Raw genomic sequence first — 27,655 nt, 5'->3', positions numbered from 1 at the left:
GGTCATGATGTATGATCTTTTTAATATGTTTTTGGATCCTGTTTGCTAGAATTTTTTTAAGGATTTTTGCATCTATGTTCATCAGTGATATTGGCCTGTAGTTTTCTTTCTTTTTTTGTGTGTGGCATCTTTGTCTGGTTTTGGTATTAGGGTTATGGTGGCCTCATAGAATGAGTTTGGCAGTTTGCCTTCCTCTGCAATTTTATGGAAGAGTTTGACTAGGATAGGTGTTAGTTCTTTTCTAAATTTTTGGTAGAATTCAGCTGTGAAGCCATCTGGTCTTGGGCTTTTGTTTGTTGGAAGATTTCTGATTACAGTTTCAATTTCCGTGCTTGTGATGGGTCTGTTAAGATTTTCTATTTCTTCCTGGTTCAGTTTTGGAAAGTTTATTTTTCTAAGAATTTTTCCATTTCTTCCAAGTTGTCCATTTCTTTCAAGTTGTCCATTTTATTGGCGTATATTTGCTGATAGGAGTCTCTTATGATCCTTTGTATTTCTGTGTTGTCTGTTGTGATCTCTCCATTTTCATTTCTAACTGTTGATTTGATTCTTCTCCCTTTGTTTCTTGATGAGTCTGGCTAATGGTTTGTCAATTTTATTTATCTTCCCAAAGAACCACCTTTTGGCTTTGTTGATTTTTGCTATGGTCTCCTTTGTTTCTTTTCTTTCTTTTTTATTTTTTTACTTTTTTTTTGTTTTTTCTATTTATTTTTATTAGTTGGAGGCTAATTACTTTACAATATTGTAGTGGTTTTTGTCATACATTGACATGAATCAGCCATGGATTTACATGTATTCCCCATCCTGAACCCCCCTCCCACCTCCCTCCTCATCCCACCCCTCTGGGTCATCCCAGTGCACCAACCCCGAGCACTTGTCTCATGCATCCAACCTGGACTGGTGATCTGTTTCACACTTGATAATATACATGTTTCAATGCTGTTCTCTTAGATCATCCCACCCTCGCCTTCTCCCATAGAGTCCAAAAGTCTGTTCTATACATCTGTGTCTCTTTTTCTGTCTTGCATATAGGGTTATTGTTACCATTTTTCTAAATTCCATATATATGCATTAGTATACTGTATTGGTGTTTATCTTTCTGGTTTACTTCACTCTATATAATGGGCTCCAGTTTCATCTACCTCATTAGAACTGATTCAAATGAATGCTTTTTAATGGCTGAGTAATATTCTATTGTGTATATGTGCCACAGCTTTCTTATCCATTTGTCTGCTTATGTATTTATGCCCAAATTTTTAAGGTTTCTTTACTTCTACTAACCTTGGAGTTCTTTATTTCTTCCTTTTCAAGTTGCTTTAGGTGTAGAGTTAGGTTATTTATTTGACGTTTTTCTTGTTTCTTGAGTTAAGCCTATATTGCTATGAACCTTCCCCTTAGCATTGCTTTTACAGTGTCCCATAGGTTTGGGGTTGTTGTGTTTTCATTTTCCTTCGTTTATATGCATATTTTGATTTCCTCTGTGATTTGTTGATTATTCAGCAGCGTGTTGTTCAAGCTTCCATATATTGGAATTTTAAATAGTTTTTCTCCTGTAATTGACAAAATCAGAAAAGATGCTCAGAATGATTTCAATATTTTTGAATTTACCAAGGCTAATTTATGGCCCAGGATGTGATCTATCTTGGGGAAGGTTCCATGTGCACTTGAGGAAAAGGTGAAATTCATTGTTTTGGGGTGAAATGTGCTATAGATATCAATTAGGCCTAACTGGCCTATTGTATCATTTAAAGTTGGTGTTTCCTTGTTAATTTTCTGTTTAGTTGATCTATCCACAGGTGTGAGTGGGGTATTGAAGTCTCCTACTATTATTGTGTTATTGTTAATTTCCCCTTTCATACTTATTACCATTTGTCTTACATACTGCTGTGCTCCTATGTTGGGTGCATATATATTTATAATTGTTATATCTTCTTCTTGGATTGATACTTTGATTATTATGTAGTGCCCTTCTTTGTCTCTTTTCACAGCCTTTATTTTAAAGTCTATTTTATCTGATATGAGTATTGCTACTCCTGCTTTCTTTTGGTCTCTATTTGCATGGAATATCTTTTTCCAGCCCTTCACTTTCAGTCTGTATGTGTCCCTTGTTTTGAGGTGGGTCTTTTGTAGACAACATATATAGGGGTATTGTTTTTGTATCCATTCAGCCAGTCTTTGTATTTTGGTTGGGAGCATTCAACCCATTTAAATTTAAGGTAATTATTGATGAGTATGATTCCGTTGCCATTTACTTTGTTGTTTTGGGTTCGAGTTTATACACCCTTTCTGTGTTTCCTGTCTAGAGAAGATCCTTTAGCATTTGTTGGAGAGCTGGTTTGGTGGTGCTGAATTCTCTCAGCTTTTGCTTGTCTGTAAAGCTTTTGATTTCTCCTTCATATTTGAGTGAGATCCTTGCCGGGTACAGTAATCTGGGCTGTAGGTTTTTTCTTTCATCACTTTAAGTATGTCCTGCTATTCCCTTCCAGAGAAGGCAATGGCACCCCACTCCAGTACTCTTGCCTGGAAAATCCCATGGATGGAGGAGCCTGGTAGGCTGCAGTCCATGAGGTCACTAAGAGCCGGACACGACTAAACAACTTCACTTTCACTTTTCACTTTCATGCACTGGCATGAAATGGTAACCCACTCCAGTATTCTTGCCTGGAGAATCCCAGTGACGCGGGAGCCTGGTGGGCTGCCGTCTATGGGGTCGCACAGAGTCGGACATGACTGAAGTGACTTAGCAGCAGCAGCAGCCATTCCTTTCTGGCCTGAAGAGTTTCTGTTGAAAGATCAGCTGTTATCCTTATGGGAATCCCCTTGTGTGTTATTTGTTGTTTCCCCCTTGCTGCTTTTAATATTTGTTCTTTGTGTTTGATCTTTGTTAATTTGATTAATATGTGTTTTAGGGTTTATCCCGTTTGGGACTTTCTGGGTTTTTTGGACTTGTGTGTCTATTTTCTTTTCCATTTTAGGGAGGTTTTCAACTATTATCTCCTCGAGTATTTTCTCATGGCCTTTCTTTTTGTCTTCTTCTTCTGGAACTCCTACGATTGAAATGTTGGGGTGTTTAAGATTGTCTTAGACGTCTCTGAGGTTGTCCTCATTTCTTTTAATTCTTTTTTCTTTTTTCCTCTCTGCTTCATTTATTTCTACCATTCTATCTCCTACCTCACTTATCCTATCTTCTGCCTCTGTTATTCTACTGTTGGTTCCCTCCAGAATGTTTTTGATCTCACTTATTGCATTATTCATTATATATTGACTCTTTTTTATTTCTTCTAGGTCCTTGTTAAACATTTCTTACATCTTCTCAGTCCTTGTCTCCAGGCTATTTATCTGTAACTCCATTTTGTTTTCAAGATTTTGGATCATTTTCAGTATCATTATTTGAAATTCTTTATCAGGTTGATTCCCTATCTCTTCCTCTTTTGTTTTGTTTGGAGGGCTTTATCTTGTTCTTTTACCTGCTGGGTATTTCTTTGCCTTTTCATCTTGTTTATATTGCTGTGTTTGGGGTGGCCTTTCTGCATTCTGGCAGTTGGTAGTTCCTCTTTATTGTGGAGGTTCCTCACTGTGGGTGGGGTTGGACGGGTGGCTTGTCAAGGTTTCCTGGTTAGGGAAGCTTGTGTCAGTGTTCTGGTGGGTGGAGCTGGATTTCTTCTCTCTGGAGTGCAATGAAGTGTCCAGTAGTGAGTTTTGGGATGTCATTGGGTTTGGTGTGACTTTGGGAAGCCTGTATATTGAACCTCAGGGCTATTTCCCTGTGTTGCTGGAGAGTTTGCATGGTATGTCTTACTCTGGAGCTTGTTGGCCCTTGGGTGGTGCTTGGTTTCAGTGTAGGTATGGAGGCATTTGGTGAGCTCCTATCCATTAATGTTCCCTGGAGTCAGGAGTTCTCTGGTGTTCTCAGGATTTGGACTTAAGCCTCCTGCCTCTGGTTTTCAGTCTTATTCTTACAGTAGCCTCAAGAGCTTCTCCATCTATACAGCACTGATGATAAAACATCTAGGTTAATGATGAAAAGTTTCCCCACAGTGATGGATACCTGGAGAGGTACACAGAGTTACATGGAGAAGAGAAGAGGGAAGAGGGAGATAGAGGTGACCAGGAGGAGAAGTTCAGTTCAGTTCAGTTCAGTTCAGTCGTTCAGTCATGTCTGACTCTTTGTGACCCCATAAATCACAACAGGCCAGGCCTCCCTGTCCATCACAAACTCCAAGAGCTTACTCAAACTCATGTCCATTGAGTCGGTGATGCCATCTAGCCATCTCACCCTCTGTCGTCCCCTCCTCCTCCTGCCTCCAAATCCTCCCAGTATCAGGGTCTTTTCCAATGAGTCAACTCTTCTCATGAGGTGGCCAAAGTATTGGAGTTTCAGCTTCAGCATCAGCCCTTCCAGTGAACACCCAGGACTGATCTCCTTTAGGATGGACTGGTTGGATCTTCTTGCAGTCCAAGGGACTCTCAAGAGTTCTCCAAACCACAGTGCAAAAGCATCAATTTTTTGGTGCTCAGCTTTCTTCACAGTCCAACTCTCACATCCATACATGACCACTGGAAAAACCATAGGCTTGACTAGATGGACCTTTGTTGGCAAAGTAATGTCTCTGCTTTTTAATATGCTATCTAGGTTGGTCATAACTTTCCTTCCAAGGAGTAAGCGTCTTTTAATTTCGTGGCTGCAATCAAAATCTGCAGTGATTTTGGAGCCCCCCAAATTAAAGTCTGACACTGCTTCCACTGTTTCCCCATCTATTTCCCATGAGGTGATGGGACCGGATTCCATGATGTTAATTTTCTGAATGTTGAGCTTTAAGCCAACTTTTTCACTCTCCTCTTTCACTTTCATCAAGAGGCTTTTTAGTTCCTCTTCACTTTCTGCCAGGAGAAGAGGGGGAATCAAAAGAGGCAAGAGCAAGCTAGCCAGTAATCTCTTCCTTATGTTCTCTCCACAGTCTGGGTCCCTCAGAGATGTTCAAGGAGTTACACAGAGAAGAGAAGAGGGAGGAAGGAGACAGAGGTGGCCAGGAGGATAAAAGCAGGAATCAAAAGGAGAGAGACAGATTCAGCCAGTAATCAGTTTCCTAAGTGTTCTTCACAGCCCGGAACACACAAAGAGATTCACAGAGCTGGGTAGAGAAGAGAAGCAGGAGGGAGGAGATAGAGGTGCCCTGGTGGAGAAAAAGGAGAATCAAAAGGGGGAGAGAGCAATCAAACCAGTAATCACACTCCCAAATAAAAATGGGTACTGAAGATTGGGTTCTTAAAGGTAAAAAATTGATAACAAATACCAAAAAAGCAAAGATTAAAAATCTAATGCAGAGATTAGATTCTCAAAAATACAGTATTGAAAAAACAAAGTTACAAAAATTATAAAATATATATATATATGAAGTTTGTTTTAAAAATAGCATCTTTTTTTTGGCAAGGTAATAGGTTATAAAAATAAAAATTAAAGGAGTAATAAAGGACTTAAAAGTAAAAAAATTTTTTTTTTAAATTTAAAAAGTGATAATAGTAAAAATATATCTAGGATTTTCTCTGGAGCTGTTGCAGACAGTGTGGGGTCAGTTAATTTTCAGATAGTTCCTTGGCCCGGCTTGTACTTCTCAAGGTCTATAGGTCCCTTCCTATGTAGTCGGTGCTAACTACAGGGTTTTAATCTATGCACCTGTCACTTCCAAAGCAGCTCCCTCTGTTTATTTTAGCTTCTTCTGTTTGCTGGTCTCTTCAGTGTCTAATTTCTTCCCTGACACAAGGGGGCAGTGGTGGTCACTTTTTTAAGGTTCACTTGTTCAGTCGTGCTGTGGGGAGGGAGGAATACTGCAACAAATATCACTGGCGTGTGCTTGCAGTGTCTCGGCCACAGTGGGTTTGCCCCCACTCACGGTGTGTGTGCTTTCCCATCTACACTGCTCAGGCTCCAGGTTGCTCTGCCGGGGGCTGTCTGAGGTGGGCCCTGGGTTGCATGCACTTCCCAGGTCTAAGCCGTTCAGCTTCAGGTTCTCAGGTACTCCACAAAGGCGCAGACTTGGTTGGGCCTGCGTTTTGTGCCTGTCCCAGGTCCAAGGAGCTCAGGTGACCAGGCGCTCGGTGAGCGCAGTAGCCCCCAGTTGGAGGCTGCATCTTGTCACCTCCCCCATCCCATCTGCTCGGTTTTCTGGGTGTACAATGGGCGCACCTTATCGGGTGTGCCCTGTGTCTCTTTTGGGGAGCTGATTTCTGGCTGTGACCCTCCCGGCAGATGTTGACCGTCCAGAATCCCAAGAGGTCTTGGTTAACAACGAAGCCTGCTTGCAGTTTGGTATAGGATGCCTCTCTGGGGCCGCGATTGCCCCCTTCTGGCTCTGGCTGCCCTCGCCTGCTGGTCTTCAGTGGGGGATGGGCCAATCCGCAGCCGGCCCGCTCAGCCCTTTGTTCTGTGAGCCGGCCTGGCAGTGTCTTAGGTTAGGGCTTTTCACAGGATAGCTATCCCACAGTCTGGTTGCTATCTCAAGTTAGTTCCCTCAGATTGCCCTTGGGGCATTCAGGCCCGATCCTTACCCTAAGCAATGCAGCTGGCGCCTTCCTGTCCAGTCCCCGCTTGCTAGTGGCAGATGCGAGCGTCTGAGCTGCTTCTCCACTGGGAGTTGCCATTAGGCACATAATCTATTGTTTTCAATTATTTATTCATTTACTTATTTTTCCTCCCAGTTATGTTGCCCTCTGAGGCTCCAAGGCTTGCCACAGACCCACTGGTGAGAGTGTTTCCTGGTGTTTGGAAACTTCTCTCTTTTTTAAGACTCCCTTCCCTGGATGGATCTCCATCCCTACCTCTTTTGTCTCTCCTTTTATCTTTTATATTTTGTCCTACCTCCTTTTGAAAACAACAGGCTGCCTTTCTGGGTGCCTAATGTTCTCTGCCAGCATTCAGAAGTTGTTTTGTGGAATTTGCCCAGCGTTCAAATGTTCTTTTGAAGCATTTGTAGTGGTCTCCCCATCCTATTCCTCTGCCATCTTAGGACCGCCCCTCAGACCCTCTAATCTTATACCATGGCCATTGGGCAATTCCAACAAGATATATGCTTGTGGGGTGTCAACCTGGACCCAAAAGATTCTAAAGAGCCACCACTGTATGCTCCAGGGACTCAAGTCCTAACTAAAGTCTGGAAATATGGGTCCCCATAGGCTCAAGTCTAGCCCACAGGGAAGAGCCTGTAATACTTTCTATCCCCACAGCAGTCAAGATACAAGGGCATGACTCCTGGATTCACTATGCATGCGTCAAGCGTGGAAGAAAACAGAAGAGTACACTAAATACACCTGTGAGCCCTGGGAGACCTCAGATACCTATTGAGGACTACAAGTGAGTGCCATTTTAATGAACACCCCCAAAATTAAGTTTCCAGGGATAAGATTTCTCAGGATAGCTCTAAAGAGTCAACACAGCTTGGCAGGGATTGTACTCCAAAATAGACAGGATATAGATCTCCTGATCCTTGAAAAAACAGGGACTTGAGCCCCTCCTCTTGAATGAGTTGTGTTGTTTCTGGGTAAATACCTCCAGCAAAGTTAGAGAAAGTCTCACAGTCCTCAAGAAAACATTTATATCCTACAGGATCTCAGAAAGTGAGCTGGAGAGTTCTTGGGGTGGCTGCAATCCTTCTCCTGGCAAGGGGGGATTTGGAGTTGTTTAATGCCCCTACTAACTCCTGTTATTACCATATTGATGCTGCTTATGATTGTTCCATGTATTATTGATTGTTTAATCCATTTTGTCTCTGCCCAGGTCAACAAGCTACAACACACAGTGCCAGTTCAACAAGGATATATAAAACTACACCTAATCTGGGAAAATATCACTCACCCTTAGATGGACACTGCTATAAGGACTCTGAGGCTTGAGACTAGCAAGAGGGGAAGGCCCAATGCCCCTCGCCATCCCAGCTCGGCAGGAAGTAGCTAGAGAGACTTCGATGCCCCTATCCCCAAAGAATTGGGCCTCCCATCTCTTGAGGGAGGAGTGTTAGGTAGTTAGAATAGGAAAAAGGGGTCCAAAATGATGATGGGTAAAAGACAAAGAAAAGGAAAAGCCCATAAAAATGGAAAAACAACAACAAAAAATCTGTGGACTGGAGTGAGAATTTCAGGTGAAATAAATACTCCCCTTTCTTGGTAGCCCAATTTGCATTGGGCAGGCTCGAGGTCGGGAGGAGACAAATGTATAAAAGGAGACAACCAAGACGGATTGAGGCCTCTCTTTGGGGTTAGCCTGCCCTCATAGCTTAAGGGTGTACTGTCCTAAATTTGTCAAATAAAACTGAACTGTAACTGAGCTATAACACTGTTCTGCCATTTCAAATCTTTGCTGTGGCAAGACAGAACCAAGGAAGTCACACACTCCCCCGATATGTCCATTATTTCCCCATTTATTTGCCATGAATTGATGGGACCAGATGCCATGATCTTAGTTTTCTGAATGTTGAGCTTTAAGCCAGTTTTTTCACTCTCCTCTCATCAAGATTTTTCACTCTCCTTTCATCAAGCGGCTCTTCTGTTCCTCTTCACTTTCTGCCATAAGGGGAGTGTCATCTGCATATCTGAGGTTATTGATATTCTCCTGGCAATCTTGATTCCAGTTTGTGCTTCATCCAGCCTGGCATTTCACGTGATGTACTCTGCATATAAGTTAAATAAGCAGGGTGACAATACACAGCCTTTACGTACTCCTTTCCCAATTTGGACCCAGTCCATTTTTCTATGTCCGGTTCTAACTGTTGCTTCTTGACCTGCCTACAGATTTCTCAGGAGGCAGATAAGGTGGTCTGGTATTCCCATCTCTTGAAGAATTTTCCACAGATTGTTTTAGTACACACAGTCAAAGGCTTTGGCGTAGTCAATAAAGCAGAAGTAGATGTTTTTCTGGAACTCTCTTGCTTTTTTTATGATCCAACATATGTTGGCAGTTTGATCTCTGGTTCCTCTGTCTTTTCTAAGTCCAGCTTGAACATCTGCAAATTCTTGGTTCACATACTGTTGAAGCCTGGCTTGGAGAATTTTGAGCTTTACTTTGCTAGCATGTGAGGCATTATTACCGGAAGGAAGCCAATTCTGACTCCATGTTGAAAACTGTTTCTTTGACTTGCTTTTCGTTGCTTTTGTTATTATAATCATACTTAATAGCTTGAGCCAGAGCATCCCGGCCCTCTGCTTGACTGTAAACTAAAGTGCTTTGTTCAGCTCATAGAGAGATATTTTTTTTCCTGCCCACCTGTGAATGACCTCCCAGGTGGCGCTAGTGGTAAAGAGCCCATCTACCCATGCAGGAGACGTAAGAGATGAAGGTTCGATACCTGGGTTGGGAAGATGCCTTGGAGAAGGAAATGGCAACCCACTCCAGTATTCTTGCCTGGAGAATCCCCAAGGACAGAGGAGCCTGGCAGGCTACAGTCCATAGAGTTGGACACGACTGAAGTGACTTAGCATGCATGCATGCATACCTATGAATAGAAAAGATTAACACACCCCTTTGGATTAAGATTAAGATTAAGACTCCTTTGGAAGGGGTCTTCCAAAGACTGGCCATTCCCTTGGAGATGCTTTGCAAGATTGAAGACCCTTTCACTTTACTTCCCCACTGCCTCTCCTTCTATATTCTGCCTTTTGACTTTAGTTCCCCACTGCTTCTTTCTCTCTAATCTTTAAAAGAACCTGACATCCACACCCCGATACCATGGTTATTTTAAGAGGCTAGTCTGCCATGTTCTTGGTCAGCTGGCTTTCTGAATAAAGTCGCTTTCCTTGTCTCAATACCTTTTCTTTCGGATTCATTGGCCTGATATGTGGTGAGCAGAGCAAGCTTGGACTCAGTAACAGCATTATCCCTTGACTTTTGACCCATAAGGAGATTTTTATGCCCATGTGTACTGTCTCACTTGTCCCAAAAGAGTGGGGAGGGAGATCCCTTAATCCCTTACTCAAACAGGGTTTTGCCCCTTTTGCCTTCTCCATGACTCTTATCTTACAGTGTTTACAAGAGACAAACACTGGCTCTTTACCCTGTTTCTGTTATTACTCCCATTTCAGAGGGCAAACAGGAGGCTGATTGTAAATGTCTAACCTGGAGGCCATCTATCTCCCCTATCAGTATCATCTACCTTTGTCTTTAATTTCAATATTGTCTCCCTTCAAAGCCAGGAAAACCTTACATCCCACTCTTTTTCCTCCTCTATAGTATCCTTTGAGATTTTGACTATTGTGGTGTCAAAAGAAAAATGAAAGGGGGTGTTGCTTGTGCAGACACTGTGGAGTCACCCTCATATCCTAGCTTCCCCTGCCCATTGGTGACATGCCAGTGCCCTCTTGGGAGGTTCCAAGTGGAGTAAGATCAATCCTAGGGAACCACCCTAGATCCTCTGAAGGCCACATGCTCAATGATCACATTGCAGTACAACTGACCTACAGTCAGAAATTCTGCTCCTTCCTGCAGATGTGATAAAAAGAGAACCAGCCTCAGCCTGGACTACCCCTCTTTTCCCAGAGAGAGGTTCCTCCTTCTTCCCATCCAGGCACTTACTCCTTTGCCCATCTCCCCTTTTAACTTCATTTAACTTTGCCTTGGAAACACAGATGGGAATACCAGACCACTTTATCAGCCTCCTGAGAAATCTGTATGCAGGTCAAGAAGCAACAGTTAGAACAAGACATGGAACTGGTTCCAAATTGGGAAAGGAGTACATCAAGGCTGTGTATTGTCACCCTGCTTATTTAACTTATATGCAGAGTACATCATGTGAAATGCCAGGCTGGATGAAGAACAAGCTATCAGGAATGCTGGGAGAATATCAATAACCTCAGATATGCAGATGACACCACCCTTATGGCAGAAAGCAAAGAGGAACTGAAGAGCCTCTTGATGAAAGTGAAAGAGGAGAGTGTGAAAGCTGGCTTAAAACTCAGCATTTGAACAACTAAGATCATGGCATCCAGTCCCATCACTGCATGGCAAATAGATGGGGAAACAATGGAAACAGTGACAGACTTTCTTTTCTTGGGCTCCTAAATCACTGCAGATGGTGACCATAGCCTTGAAATTAAAAGATGATTGCTCCTTAGAAGAAAAGCTATGACTAACCTAGACAGCATATTAAAAAGCAGAGACATTCCTTTACAGACAAAAGTCCATCTTGTCAAATCTATGTTTTTTCCAGTAGTCATGTATGGATGAGAGAGTTGGACCATAAAGAAGGCTGCGCGCCAAAGAATTGATGCTTTTGAATTGTGTAGTTGGAGAAGACTCTTGAGAGTCCCTTGGACTGAAAGGAGATAAAACCAGTAAATCCTAAGGGAAATCAGTCCTGAATATTCATTGGAGGGACTGATGCTGAATCTGGAGCTCCAATACTTTGGCCACCTAATGCGAAGAACCAACTCTTTGGAAAAGACCATGATTTGGGAAAGACAGAAGGCAGGAGGAGAAGGATGAAATGGTTGGATAGCATCACCAACTCAATGGGCACAAATTTGAGTGAGCTCCGGGAGTTGGTGATGGACAGGGAAGCCTGGCGTGCTGCAGTCCTGGCATGCTGGGGTCACAAAGAGTCAGACACGACTGAGCGACAGAACTGAATTTGAAACACCAGAAGGAGTGGGTGCTTTCTTCAAGGTTGTTTGAGAAAGCCACACAGCTTTAGACTACCACCCTGTCTTAGCCTGCAGTATTACCTTTTCATTCCTTCTTCCCTTGGTTCTGAGAACAGGAAAGAAATCAGCATTTTTGAAAATCACACACAAAGCCCAGTCTGTGCAAGGTGTTGGCAACAATTTTAATAACAATTGTAGTTAATGACAGAAGTTATCAAATTGGAGTGAAATCTCCCTATATCCCATTTAACCTGTTCTACTCTGAAAATTTGCCATAGGGTGCTTTTTTTTTTATCATGAAAAACTTTTGATGCAAAGAACCGACTCATTAGAAAACCCTGATGTTGGGAAAGATTGAAGGCAGGAGGAGAAAGGGATGACGAGGATGAGATGGCTGGATGGCATTACTGACTCAATGGACATGAGTTTGAGCAAGCTCCAGAAGATGGTGAAGGACAGGAAAGCCTGGCATGTTGCATTCCATGGAGTCGCAGAGTCGGACCTGACTAACTGAAAAACGATAACAACAACAAAAGGATGGTTCTCATGCCACCACCAAAATCTTGATTTTCCAGTGTAAAAAACTCTCCGACATATCTGTCCACACTCCCCGTTCAGTTAGTTCAGTTTAGCTGCATTAGTCCACACCCCCACTTCCCTTCTAAAGGAAGGATTGGAAGCTAGGGGTCAGGACCTTCACTCAGTGTCCAAAGGATCTTTGCTAGCCTCTTTCTACAGCTTCTGGGTTCTTTAAATGTACTTCCTTCCTCTTTACATCTTTAATCTGTTGTATCTTTCTTATGCTTTAGCCTCAGTTTCTTTTGTTCTCCTTTATTCTCACAGTCTAACATCTCACTCACCCACTCAAAGATCCCCATCACCCGGAGCATAAAACCCATACTCTTGAATGTGGGTTTGATCTTCAACCCACCCCAATCCACCCTGGGACCTGGTCTTGGTTCCCCTCTTCTACACTGTCCTGTGTATCATTTGTGCTCTTGTCCAGATTATCAAGTCTTTGTCCTAAACTTATGCTGGCTTACACTTCCATACTCCCTGAGAATTCACTGTGGCCCTGCGCTTATTTACATCAGCATAATGCAGGTAGCAGTGACACATCTCACTGCTGGAAAATGCTTTGATAATATTGACTGAAAAAAAAGCACAACAAAAAAGTTGAGAATTCTGTTTTATTCTACAAAATTTCTGAGGACTTCAAGCCCAGAAGCAGCCTCTCAGATAGCTCTAAGGGATTCCTCTGAAGACATAAATGAGGAGCCAGAATATACAGGAGTTTTCCAATAAAAACCAGACAGTTGGAACATCGAAAGATTACTTTTAATTAAAGGAGGCCAAATATCTCAAGTTAAGGAATTTGAGAGCATTTCAATGTATGGGAAGATGCAAGAGCCTGACCTCACTGAAATAATTTCTTTGACATGTACCTTAGGGCTTCCCTCATAGTTCAGTTGGTAAAGAATCTGCCTGCAATGCAGGAGACCTCGGTTTGATTCCTGGGTCGGGAAGATCTCCTGGAGAAGGGAAAGGCTACCCACTCCAGTATTCTGGAGTGGAGAATTCCATGAACTGTATAGTCCATGGGGTCACAAAGAGTCAGACACAACTGAGTGACTTTCACTTCACTTCATTTAGCTATCTAGGACAAGTATCCACTTTCTTCTCATCCTGAGTCCCCTCTAGATACACAGTTGGTGGGGAAGTGGAGTGGTTTTAGTAGTTGAGGACTTGATGGAGGGCATCATTTTGCCACCCTGAATGCCTCTGGAATGACCATTGGGAGTGGCTGTAATGTAACGGATGGATAACTGTAGCATCCTTTGTTTACTGATATGGCAGACAACACTTCATTTACAATAGTCACTGTATGAATTAGCATGTGCCTTGTCCCATGCCTCAGCAACAAGTGTGACACTGCTGATGGTGAAGGCTCTATTATTCTACATCTCTAGGAGAAGAAATCTCCAATTAGAGCCCTCAACAACTTGTGATGAACAGAGAGATTTCTTTCTTTGTCCCCAGCATGAAGCATGCAGAATCCCAGGTCCCTGACCAGGGATCACAGTCCCATCCATTGCAGTGGCAGTGCAGAGACTTAGGCAGATCAGAGAAATCCAAGGTTCTTATTTGTAAATTGTGCATTGCTAGTACTGCCCATACTGCTTAGACTGACTGATATATGTCCCTTAGGGCTAAGCTTGCAAGGTGACTGACAATTCCTGGAGTCCAGTACCACACCAGTGCTGCCTTCTTTGATGGGCATTCCCTCTTCCCCACCACCCACACAGAAAAGTCCTTTGATCTACTGAGATGCAACTCAGTTGCACCTCCACCAGGAAGCCTTCCTAACTTTCTACCCAAGGCAACATTAAGCATCAGCTTCCCAGGGCTCCAGGAGCATGTCTCTTACAGTCTGGTCACATTTCTTTTCTGATGTTTTGATTCCTGGACTACAAGGCCCATGCTAGCCTATGCAAACAAACAAACAAACAAACAAACAAACAAACAAACAAAAAACTGGCCTTCTGGGTGGGCAAGCTCCCAAAGGGTCTGGATCCTGCAAAGGATCATGAATTAGGCTTCGGGCTGCCTTCCCCCAGGCCCAGCATCTGTGATCCTGGCATAGTCCACACTGTGTTTCTTTATTCCAGGCTCTGTCTACACAGCAAGCATTTTCCACACTAGGCTTACAGCACCTTGAAAAAGTATTCACTAGAAGAAGGAATATTTCCTTATAGATGAGATCCTTTCCCAATTTCTCCATCCCCCACCCTCTTCTCTGTGTCACTTACTGGTCCCCCAAGCCTAGGACTAAGGAGTAGCTGGAATTAGCAGTCAGGCAGACCTGGATTCAAATCTTGGCTCAGCTACTCACAGGCCCTGTGGCTTGCAGGGAGACACTTAACCCTCAGTTTCCTCATCTGTAAGTTGGGGACACTCTCAAGATGCCTAAGAAAAGCATGTGGGCAAATGCATTCAGTGACTATGGTCTTGTCGGTGGATCAGAATCTGTGCTGGGAGACTGGAGTGGCCAGGAAAGGCCTCCCTGAGGAGGAGACATTTGAGATGATGCTGAGTGTTTAGAAGGAGCCAGTCATGCAAAGAACTGGGAGATCTTTCCAGACCCAGAAATAGCCATTACAAATCCCCAAGGTAATCAAGCTTAATAAATGGCTACTTTCCACCTCCATTCTTCCTTCCACACTTGGACACTGGCAAGAGATCACTCACCGTAAACTCATCACATACTTCACTTGTGAAATACCAGCAATGGGCCATCTCTGTTCTCGCTAGAAGGGAGACTCTGGGGCTGTCACAGAGCTGAGTCATCTCTAAGCCCAGAGCTGTGTAGACAAGATGGTTATCACCAGGGGTATCACGTGCCAGGGGCGCCATGAGTGACTCTTCCCTTCTCCATGTTCTTATCCTTTCCCCTAAGCCCCCAGGGAACTGATAGAGCCAAGAGACAAGTAAAGGCTCTTGTCTCATTTTCCCCATGTGATCATGGGGGACCCTGACACCACTGCTTTCTGGGCAAAATCTCTTTCCTCCATTCCTTCTCCAAAGGTGGCCTGTGACTAGCATCAGCACCTGACCCTTAAGTCTACTGGAATTCAACTCATGATCAATTGGACCCAGGAATGCCCAGCCTTGCCCTGTGAGTCTGTCCTTTTTCTCTAACCAGATCCTTTAAACAAAGTCCTCAAAGAACATGATTGGTTGCATCCCCACCCCCCCCAACCAAGGCCTTTAAAGATCCAAGGTATTCTTTGAGCATCAAAGAGGGAACAAGTTTCTTGAAAACAGGCTAGTCTCAGCCCACCCAATGTCGCTCAGCCAGGGGTTCCCTGAAGAAAGAGTAAGACACTGCAGGGAGTGGTAGACCAGTTGGCACTCAGCTTGTGTGAGACAGTGGACCTTAGGAGCCTTGGCCTTTGAACATTTTCACCATTTTGGTCCTTAGGGATGAGATCAGGTGTTATACGGCAGAAGTTACCAACAGGGAAGGTTGTAGATTCCTCAGAGGAAACACGAATTGGGCTGATGAATCGCCTCTCATAAAGGAACTCTGGGTATAAGACATGCCAGGACACTTAGATACATTAGGAAGTATTTTAAGTGCTTTGGATGACCTACCATTTTGTTTTCCAGCTTGGGGTGATGCCAACAGTTAGAGTGGAATCAAAGGGCCCCTGGGGGAGGATGTCTCTCTCCTTGAGAACCATTAGCAGTGAGTACGGCTCTATTCCCACTGTTTCCCGAGCAGGAATTCCAGAAGGAAGAATGTGATCTCCAACAAGCTTAACTGGAAGACCCAGGTGGGTTTGGCCTTCTGTTTGTATCTTGTGGACGCATGCATCACATTTCTTCCACTATTGAAAATGTGCAATTTTAATACTGCTCTAGCCTAGCTCTTTGACGTAGACTGGCATCACCTACCATCCAAGCCACCTTGCCCTCTACCTAAAGCCACTTATATGTCCCTGGGCTGCCCCTAATGTCTTCACTTTGCTATTTGACCTCTTTTCCTCTTAGCAATCTCCTTTCCAACTGAGGACAGCAATGCACATCTCATGAAGTTGCTAGGAAGACCATATTGGATCAGGAATGTCTAGCAGGGCCCTCAGCATTTACTTTCATCATGTTAATAGAAGTCTTTTCTCCAAGGTGGCAAGAATCTCCCCACTCTGAGATAGTCCATGCAGTCAGGTTGATTTTCCAGCCAAGCCTTAAGGAAGCGATTACAGTATAATTCTCTGTATTCTGAGAATTCTCTAGGTCCACTCCCCAAGGACTCTGATGGAGGTAAAGATTTTATCGAGAGGTTTCTATTTTTATCAAATCCATTTGTGGCCTAAAGGGAACAATTAGGGCAGGTCTGAGCATATATTAACTAGGATCTCCCTGTCACCACTACATGCTAAGAACCTGCTCTTTCCTGAGTACTTGGACCCAGGAAAGAAGCATGAAGTGGCTTGGGTTCCTTGGGCTGGTGACCCTCTCAGAGTGTGTGGTCATGTAAGTATAGGGTAAGTGGCATCATCTCTCTCTCTGGGTTAGGAGGTAATATGCAATCATTCTTTGACAGTTTTAAAGTTCAACCCTCTCTTATTGATAAGTCCTTGCCGTAAGCATCATGGGGCTCCGAGGTCTTGGGGTAGGCCTGCAGGGTTGCACAATTCTGGGGGTGCCAGTCACAAAATGATCTATGTTTAGATGGCACTCTGGAATTCTTCAGTGCACAACCTATGCAACTGTAAGTGTGGTTCTGTGGAATAGCATTTCTCTTTCATTTGCTTCTAGGTCTCCTCTCTCCTCCCTCTCTAATTTTGTGTGTATGTGTCTGTCTTTATCTCAATATCTCTCATTTATCTCTCCATCTCTATTGATGTCTCTCTGTGTTCAGAATCATCTGTGTTGTTTTCTTTCAGTTTTTCAATTTTGATGCTTCCTTGCTTCTTTAACCTCTTAATTTCCCTAATTTGTTCCCCATCTTCTAGCTTCCTCTATCACCCCTCTCTTGTATTCAACTCCGGAGAAAGAGTGGCGGGGTAATTCTTGTCTGCTTTCCTTCTGACAAGCAGTGTGACCATAGCCAAGTCACAGACTCCCTGAATTTCAAATTCCTCTCCTGTAAGAAAGAGAATATTGATGCCCCTTTTAACTCCCTCTCAAAGCTTAAGAAAGATACAGTGCGATGGCCACAGCAAAGGCTTTCATTGTTGAGACTTCCTATATAACAGGTACATTACATCCATCATGTTACTTAACATGCAAAACATTCTACATTGGGAGTGGGGATTATTATATTCCACCTTTTTATCAAAGGGAAACCGAGACTTCAGATGGTCGTATGGCTTACTCATGATTATACATGATACTTTTGAACTGTGGTGTTGGAGAAGACTCTTGAGAGTCCCTTGGACTGCAAGCAGATCTGACCAGTCAATCCTAAGGGAAATCAGTCCTGAATATTCACTGGAAGGACTGCTGCTGAAGCTGAAGCTCCAATTCTTTGGCCATCTGATAGGAAGAACTGACTCATTGGAAAAGACCCTGATGATGGGAAAGATTGAAGGCAGGAGGAGAAGGGGATGACAGAGGATGAGATGGTTGGATGGCATCACTGACTCAATGGACATGAGTTTGAGCCAGCTCTGGGAGTTGGTGATGGACAGGGAAGCCTGGTGTGCTGCTGTCCATGGGGTCACAAAGAGTTGGACACAACTGAGTGACTGAATTGATGATTACACAACAGAACCTGTATTCAGATGGAGGTCTCTGACATGATCTTTGCATGACATTCTAATAAAAAAATGGTGCTCATAAAAATGCCTGGAAAATATACAGTGCCCTTATAATATCAGGTATGGCAGTCATACTGTAACACAGACAGCTGACTGCTGCTTCTTCATTTCCTTTTCTGCATGCTTGGTGGAAGAATCCCTCTAATGAAGATGAAGACCATGCGAGACACTCTCATGAAAAAAAACTTGCTGAACAATTTCCTAGAGGAACAAGCTTACCACCTGTCCCAGAATTCCTCTCATGACCAGAAATTCTCATCTCACCCCCTGAAGAATTTCATGGATGTGAGTACATTGGGAGGATGGTGCTCCACAGCGCCCCCTGGTGCTCTGGCCTAGCACTGGGGCTCACCTGGAGGTGCCAGGTGGGATGCTGGGGCTGGGGCTCCTGTAGGAGGCAGAAACAGTGGGGATCAGGGACCCCATTCCCAGAGGAGAAGGCACTCTCATCCTCAACTCTTGGGCTGTGTTGACTGGGCCCAGTTTTATCATCTGGCTGGTGAACACCCATTTCTGTGCCAAAGATATTACTTGGAGGGAGATTGTTCTTTCTGAAAGAAGTGAGCCATTGAGTTACAGATAAAGTGTGAACCATAACCGATCAAAAGATAGAGCCAACTGCACATCAAGTGTGAAACCCCAGGCAGGGAAAATTTATCCTCTGCAGATCCAAGAATGATTACATTAAAAATGTACTGAGCCCATAAGGCACTTGAGGTCACAATAATCTGACACTATATTCATAGCTACTGACTTTAGAAAAAGTCTTACCTCTTCTTCACGAATGCATAGGCCACCCTTAGATAAGGGCAAAGAGTAAATACATGTCAAATGGAAGGGCCACCTGTGTGGTGTATATGGGATGTGGTCTGAGTTTAGAGGGAGTGGCCTGGGGTGACCTGGGAGGACCGCATGGAGAAGGAGGCACTCAGACTGGGGCTTGAAGAGGAGGTTGCAGAGTTTCTCAAATGAAGTCACTGGACTTCCCTGGGGGTTCAGGAGTTATGACTCTGGGCTTCCAATGCAGGAGGTGCCGCTTCAATGCCTGGTTGAGAAGCTAATATCCCACATGCTGCAGGGCACAGGGAAAAAAAAAAAAAGATCAAATGCAGACACCCTTGTGAGCAAAGCCTGTGAGCTGCAATGTGACACCCAGAGGGAGACAGCAGTGCGGGAATCGAGGGGTGCCAGATCTGCACCGGGCCACCCTCTTTGGCTCCCATAGCTAGCTTATTTTGGCAACATCACCATTGGAACACCCCCTAAGGAATTTTGGGTCCTTCCTCTTTGACACCGGCTCATCTAAACTGTGGGTGCCTTCCATCAGCTGTTTCTGTCCTTCCTTTTGTGAGTACCCGCCCTTCGCCCCATCTTGTACTCACTTTCCCACTCCCTTCTCTACCCTTGGCAGCTGACAGACACTCATCTCTTGTGTCTGCAGATACACACATTACCTTCAACCTTCAAGAGTCCTCCACCTTCCAGTATACAAACAAGTCCTTCAACATCATCTACTGATCTGGGAGGATGAGTGCAGATCTCGGCTATGACACCATTCGGGTAACGTGGCAACAGAAGCGGAGTCATGACTGGCCTTGGGAATGACCGCTGCTTACCCCTCAGGACTCTGTTCCTGGGGAGACAGCACCCTTGCTGACACACAGACTCCCAGAGTGGCTAACCCAGACAGGCGCTTGGAGAGTGGGCTTGTAGCTCCTTTGCCCATGAGTAGCTCAAGGTTCATTTTGTTGGGAGCAGGGAGAGATGAAGAAAAAGCACCCAGTTTTATATTTTCAGACTGTGCCGGGCACTTTCTTGCAAATAACTGGTTTAATCCTGCAACAACCTCACGCAGCAGGTACTACGATTAGCTCCATGATACAGATGAGGGAACTGAAGTGCAGAGAACTAGAGCCTGGCCAAGGTCACACCTCTGGTAAGTAGTAGAGCTGGCCTGGCCAGTCATGACTCAAGCTGGTGTGGGGTGTTTGGGACAGGATAAAAGTGATCTGGGGCCCCTGGGGGAAGTCTGGGGCTTCAGGTATCCAGCCTGGGAAAGCAGGGGTCACAGATGTGGGAGGGGCCCGATAAATGGTTTTCCACTCTATTGGGCTTTTGAGAATCTAATAAAAGCTATGGCCTGACTCCTCCAAAGTACCTGAGTATTCCGCACCCCCCCCCAAATATCCATCCCCAAGTGCATGTTTCCCAGGCAGAGTTTTCATAAGAACCTGTCCAGTGACATTGTATAATGGACTTCTGTCTTCTGGGCAGATGCAGAATCCACAATGCACCTGAATCAATTCTGTCCATTTCTATCATCAGATCATAGTGATGCCAAAGAGAAGGCTACCCTGCACTCTATTCATTTTGCCCACAAGGGGGAACTGCTTGGTCCTGAGTCCAGATTGACCCACATGGACAGAAGGCATGAGGTCAACTCGACTCATTCAGATGATGTTTGCCAGAGGAGCAGCTGTTGTTAAATACAGCCCCACACAAATGGAACCTGAATTCTTGTCCCAACTTGGTCTCACCATCTGAGGATAAGCGAGTCCAAGGCCAGCTCTCAGTTATTCTCAGTGGTTCTAATGCCATCTGCATACCAACCTGTCTCAGCCTCACTTCCCAAACCATGATGTTGGAACACTCGTCTCTTCCACAGATCGACAACCTTGTTAGCACTGCCCAGCCATTTGGCCTGAGCTTGGAGGAGTTCAGGTTCAGTCATGTACCCTTTGATGGCACCCTGGGCTTGAGCTACCCCAGTTTCTCCACCCCAGGGATAACCCCCATCTTTGATAACCTGGAGGAACAAGGTGTCATTTCTGAGCCTGTCTTCGCCTTCTACTTGAGCACGTAAGTCTGAGCTGGACAAGCTCTCTCTCCAAATTAGCTGTAAGATGCTTGCAGTTGCATGAAAAATTATAGGCCACCTTTTTCCCAACAGATAGTCTAGCCCATGGAAACCCCCCAGGGTCACATCTGGCCCCACCACTGGTTTTTGTAAATAAAACTTTACTGAAACACAACTGTGCTTTTGGGCTCAAGGGCAGCTGCTTGGTTCATGGGGATGGAGGGAAGAGAGAGCAATGGAAGATGTCAGGAAACAGGTTGGAGGAAAAGAGAATAGGATTTTCTGAGGGACTTGATACGGAAGAAAAGAGAAGGATGGCGGGAACATTTCCTTCCTCGCTAACATTTCACTGGGAGCACAGGATGAGCTACAGAGTTTGCAGGAGCCAGGGCAAAATGAAACTGTTGGACCCCTTGTTCGACAAGTATTAAGAATTTCAAGACAGGGTGACAGAGGTGAGGGGCCTGCTGAATATAGGGCCTCATGGATGGTACGTCATGGACAGTACAGGTCACACTGGGTGCCCCTGAACCTATGCTCTTTGTGCCTTCAGGCCTCGACTTTTCTGAAAAATGACAGTTTAGATAAGGGAAATGCCAGACCCCTCCAGCATGGTGAGCACTCAGGTCACTGGAGGGGACCGGGCTCTCTTCAGAAGCCTGGTCAGTTTTCCCAGCTTCGAACCTCTTCTGTGCCACTCATTGGCTGGTGACCAATTTTGGCTGGGTTCTCAATCCTTCCGAACCTCAATTTCTGCATCTATAAAATGGTGACTCTAGTAGTGCCTCTGATGGGTGGACAAGCCCAGCCCTCACACAGTGCCTGGCATTTACCTCTTCCAAAGAGCCCCCTCTCTTCCTTCTTGTGACAGCCAGGAGGAGAGTGGCAGTGTGGTGATGTTTGGTGGAGTGGACCATGCCTACGACAATGGAGAGCTCAGCTGGGTACCGGTGACCAAAACTTGGTACTGGCAGATCGCCATGGATAGGTAAGCCTCTCCCTCTGAGGCTCACCCCAAGTGATGCTCACACACATGCTCATGGATACATGCAGACACAAATGTACTCTCAGATACTCTGTCAAATACACAAATATACACTCCACCCCCACAGATCCACATAAACACACAGAGAGACACATAAACACACACATAGGCACAAATATAAACACAAGCAGACAGATACACACAGATACACACACAGAGACATATACAAACACACACACAAACACAGATACACAAACACAGATACACACCCATGGGTTTATAATCACCGCAGCCTCCTGCAGAGACTTCTGTCCAGGTCCTGAGATGATCCAGAGAGAACTGGGCAGCCCGAGGAGGGCTTCACCTACTGTGCTGTGAGGCAGGGAGCCGGCTTGAGGACCCTAAGGTGCAGTGAATGGAGGATCACAAGAGTTTCATCATAGGGTTGTGATAAGATGACCAACTGTCCAGGGTTACCGGGACCAAGCGAATTCTCAGCACATAGAACAGACAGTTAAAAAACAGAGAAAGTCCTGAAAAAATGGGGAAAACTGGTCTCCTTTGGGAGAAGTTACCCACTAGTGGAGACAGGTTGACTGCAGTTTTGAGGCCTGAGAGCAACTCATAAAGAGAGATATCCCACATAACCACAGCTCCCCACCCCCATACTGGGCACACAGTGGGACAAGGGCTGTGACAGAGAGTCAGGAAGATGTGTTCCAGAAGTGGCGGAGAACATGGGGCAATAATTGACGAGATTCTATGTGATAGCCTCAGAGAAAAACTGAGCTGTCCTTTGGACGTCCTCTGGGCTAGCTTGGGCATCCCCTGGCCAGGGCCTCAGTGTCTGAGCCTGGTGAGGGGCCAGTGCTGGGAGACAATCTCTCCTAGGGAGCCCGTGTCTCCCCACCTACCACTCTGAGAATCTGTTGCCCCAGGGAACCTCCATTTATACTATGTTGGTTGACCCATCATTGGTCAGAAACTAGATACGGGTCTCTGGGTGTTCCTCATTCATTTTTTCAATTATTCATTTATTCCTTCAACAAACATTGTGCATCCACTGTGTGCCAGGCACTTTAGTGAGGCAATGAGAATAAAACTTGCCCTAGCATCTTGTAAGGCAGATGTACATGAAACGACTCACACACATAGTGAGTTACCACTTTGGTACATGCTAGACATGAGGAAGGGTCTAGACACAGTGACCGAGACAGGAGACTAATCCAGTCCAGGGGAAGACTTCGCTGAAAATGTGGCAATTAAGCTGGAACCTGAAAAAGGAGGAGAAATTAGCTAGACAAAGGGGATGGTGGTCTTCTAGGAAGGGCGGTGAGAACCTGTCAAGGCCCTGAGGAGTGAAAGGGCCTGGCAGATTCAAGTACTGCATTCAAGGATGTCAAAGAAGGTGACATGACCAGAGCAAAGGAGAACAGAGTCAGGGCAAGAGCTGAAGCCCCGACTGTTCAGGAGACTTTCAGTGAGGGGACAGTCTTGGGGAGACTCAGAGTGACCCTGGTGCACGCTTTGTCCCACTGTCTCCCAGTGAACGGGATGGTGATTGGTTGTTCCAGCGGATGTCAAGCCCTTGTGGACACCAGGACCTCTTTGCTGACTGGCCCAAGTAAAGTGGTCCCCAACAACCAGAAACTCATCGATGCTATCACCTCCAAGGATCACGAGGTGAAGGGTCAAGCCACAGGGTCACTCCTGGTCTCCTTGCATACCAAGGATCAGCAGGGCCAACCTCCCTCCCTCTTTCTCTTACAGCATGTGGTTTCATGTAAGAACATTGGGGTCCTGCCTCCTGTCATCTTCATGATCAACAGCACTGACTACCCTGTGCCCCCTCAAGTCTATATTCGGCAGGTGAGGGGCCAATCCTGTGGGCTGGCTCTTAAATCTGGGACTTGTAGGAACCCTCCTTGGGCTGCTGGTAGGAGGGCATCCCCTGCCCTCCTCCAAGTCAAGTCACAGGCCAAGTCACACCATTGCAGATGCTGCTGAGCCCCTGTGGCTAGGCCAGTGCCTCCCACAAAACCAACCATTTGAGAGTAAAGGACTCTGGCACAGAGTAAAGAGAGTGAAGTCTGGCACATCTATCCTCTGGAAAGAAATGTGGAGACACCACCCCATGCTGGCATGATGCCTGGCATAAGGAGAATGCTAAGGTCCTCTGCCCTCAAAAGGCTTCAGTTCAACCAGAGCCATCAAATGGATAAACCTAGAAAGTCAGCTCTAGCAATCTGTGAAATAGGCCATGTGACAAGGAGGATGGCTGGGGACAGTCCCAGTGTGCTGTCCCACCATGGGGGTTGACAGTCTCCTTTCCTTCTCACAGTTGTCCTGGTTTGGATGTTAACCTACATGGTTACCCCAGTCCTCAGATACAACTTGCCCTTGCTAAGCCCCTGTCCCCCCTCTGTGAGTTGGGGTTACCTGACCTCTCTGTGGGGAAGGTTGGATGCTAAGGTGAATAAAGGAGCATAGTGATTGCACAGCCCTGGCACAGGGTTAAGATTTAATGTCAGCTCCCTATGGGAGTTCAGAGCAGGCTGGCAGACTCAAAGAAGGCTTAGAGGAAAAGAGAGAATTTCAGTAATTTTAAACTCCCAGACTCATGGAGGCATAAGGAGGCCTGCTTGGGTTGAGGCAACGCTATACTGGATTCCACGCACATGGCACCCCCTGGGGTTGTGCAAAGGGGTACTGGGGCCACATTAGGGGTGATGAGGTCTACAAATGAGGGGAGCATCAGGGTAAGTTAACCAGCCCAACCTGGAGTGGCCACGGAGGGTAAGGGGATGTCCAGGAAGGCATCCTAAGGGCCTGAATGCAGTATAAAGAACAAGTTGTGGGCACTGCTATATTTAAGATGGATAAACAGCAATGACCTATTGTGTAGCCCTGGAACTCTGCTCGATGTTATGTGTCAGCCTGGATGGGGAACCTTGGAGAGAACGGCTACATGTATATGTATGGCTGATTCCTTGTACTGTCTGCCTGAAGCTCATGATATTGTTCTTTGGCTATAAAATAACAATATAAAATCAAATTTTATTTTCTCATCACCTGAGGACGTGGGGTACACCCAAGAACAAGAAGGGCCAAGACATGTGGTTGCCATGAGACAGGGGGATATGGGAAAGGAGGATTGGGAGTTTGGGCTTATTAAATGAAACCTAATATAGAGGATGGATGAACAACAAAGTATTAAAATAAAAAATGTTTCAGAAGAGAACAGTTTGTGGTGAAGAGAGAGAAAGCAGGCATTCTCTGCAGAGAAAACTGTGAGTGGAGGTGAGAAGGGAAGAAACAGCAGAGCGTGAGGGGACCTACAGGACACTCTTGGTCTTTAAAAAAAATGATTGACGTATTGCTGATTTTTTAGTGCTGCATTAAGTTCTGCTGCAAAGCAAAGTGACTCAGTTATACATATACAAATATTTATATATATGTATTTTTCATATTGTTTTCCATTGCAGTTTATCACAGGGTATTACATATAGTTCCCATTGTTATACAGTAATACTTTGTTGTTTATCCATCCTCTATATTAATTTTCATTTAAAAATCCCAAACTCCCAATCCTCCTTACCTCATGGCAACCACATGTCTTGGCCCTTCTTGTTCTTGGCTGTACCCCACTTCCTCAGGTGCTGAGAAAACCACTTGATTCTTACCAAAGGAGGGAAATGAAACCAAAAAATATGCCAGGTCTGGACATTGATAGGGGTGGCAGGTAGTGGCCCAGGGTGACTGATGTGTGTTTCTGTCTCCACAGAGTTCTCAGAACGTCTGTATTAGCAGCACTCGAGGGGGCACAGAGGACTTGCACTCCACGGAGACCTGGATCCTGGGTGACATCTTCCTGAGGCTGTATTTCTTGGATTTTGATCGGGGAAACAACAAGGTTGGCCTGGCTCCTGCAGTGTAAATGCTGTGGCTGCTTCAGGAATCAATCAGGCCTACTCTAAACACACATTCTCTCAACTCAGTGCACACCTGCCAGGGATGCTGGTGAACTGTGTTTGAAGCTCTGCAAGCCCTATTCTCAGTAAAGAATAAAGGGTTCATCTCAATGATGCTGATATGAATGGGTGCCTCTCCTTGGGTAGCAGAGGTGGATCATACCTGGGCAGGACCTAGAATCAAGTCTGAACTACTAGTGAGAGAAGCCCAACTCCAACTGACTTCAAGGAAAGGGGAGGCTTATTGGAAGGATACTGAGAATCCGGGATCTGGGACACAGGAATCAGAACAGATCCAAAGATCTCAGGGACTGGACCCAAGAAATCAGAAGCCATGAGCTCACAGTTTGACACCCTCACTCTTTCTCTTCTCTCTTTGATTCTCTTAGCCTGACAACTTTCTTCCCTCAGGCTTCTACACCTATTGAAGGACTGCAGCTGCCTGCCCCAGGGCTTTATATCTCTAAAGCATCTAGTCAGTGAGGAAAGAAACTCAGAAGGCATCAAGGCTCCAGGGAGGGATCTGATTGACCCAACTCAGATCTTGAGTCCAGTTCTGGACCAACCGCAATGGTATGGGCATGGGGTCCTATAATTTGCCCTACATGGTCATGTGGCCCTGAGCCTGCACCAACTGTGATTGACAGTTTATTCCAGAATCACATGGCTAGAGATAGAGAGGCAGCCACAGAGGAAGCGTCAGGGGGAGGTTCTAGACCGTGGAAGAGTTTATGGCTGCCCCACCAACTCCACCACCTCCTCATTCAGAGAGATGGTAAGGGGTAATGAAATTAGACTGTATTCTTGCCCTTCTGGAGGAACATTGGCATTGGCCTTCTGCAGCAGGGAGATCTGGATATGGCCCTTTATACTGAGATGGTTCCCTTCTGTCTCTCCACCCCAGTCACCAGCTCTCTTCTGCCCACACCTGCTTTTCCTTTCCAGTGCCACTTTGCAAGTGACAGCCCCGTGTGGATCCCTGAGCCATCCCCCTCCTCCAGGGTCCAACAAGCTCCTTCCTTCGACCTCCAGGGATTCTGGGGAGGATGCCATTCATGTAAACAGGGGAATCCAGGGTGCACAGAGCCCTCAGCCTCTCTGAGCTTCCTTCATGGGGAGAGCCACAAACCATTTGGTTCAAGCTGCCATGGTTTGCCAGTTTTCGAGTAGAAGTATCACTTCTTCCCATTTGGAGACCCTAGGCAGAGGCCCAGGCTGGGGACAGCAGGGTTAGAGTCAGATCCAGAATAGAGAAAGAGCAGGAAAGACTAAATAAGGTGGAAAACAGTCATCTTTTCATTCAGTACAAATTTACTAAGCACCTACTACATGCTAGGTGCTGTGGTGGACCCCAGGGATAGAGAGCTGGGCTAGAAGCTCACCTACAAGTCATGGAGACAGATAAAGAGACAACTCCCAACTGGGAGGGCCAGATGGAGAAAATGAAAATAGTGTGGATTCCTCAAGGGCTTCCTCTTGAGGGAGACAAGGAAAGCTGGCATAGGGCGAGGTGTTGACTTTAGGCTTGTCACCCCGACCCTGAAACACACCCCTAAACCCTGAAGCTACTGTCTGTGTGCAGCTTGGCCGTATGTCCACAGGTACATGTGCCCAGCCACTTTGGGATGGCCCTGGATTATGATCGACTTGTGGGGAGTGAAAGAGGTCCAGTTGCAGAGCTGATAAACAAGGAAAAGATGAGAGCAGAATCACTTATTTTTCTTTAACAGTAAATACCATGAACCAGGCTTAATGGAGAGGCAAGTGAACATTTTGTCAAACTCATTCTTCAAGTTTTCTCCATGGAACCACAAGCAACGGTGCTGTTGGTGAGAAACCACCAATAGGAGCAAGAATAACAGCTCTGGTTAATTACAGATGCTAGCTCACT

General features: G+C 45.4%; 1 pseudogene; it reads left to right on the top strand.

The window, feature by feature from the left end:
- Nucleotides 1-16,561: 16,561 nt before the first annotated feature.
- On the top strand, nucleotides 16,562-25,730 carry LOC110148779 (pregnancy-associated glycoprotein 2-like; annotated as a pseudogene).
- The last annotated feature ends 1,925 nt before the right edge of the window (nucleotides 25,731-27,655 follow it).

The sequence above is a fragment of the Odocoileus virginianus genome, chromosome 28 (genome assembly GCF_023699985.2).
Source record: "Odocoileus virginianus isolate 20LAN1187 ecotype Illinois chromosome 28, Ovbor_1.2, whole genome shotgun sequence".
NCBI lineage: Eukaryota > Metazoa > Chordata > Mammalia > Artiodactyla > Cervidae > Odocoileus > Odocoileus virginianus.
The sequence above is the reverse complement of the archived record's forward strand: the minus strand, read 5'-3'. Positions and strand labels throughout refer to the sequence as shown.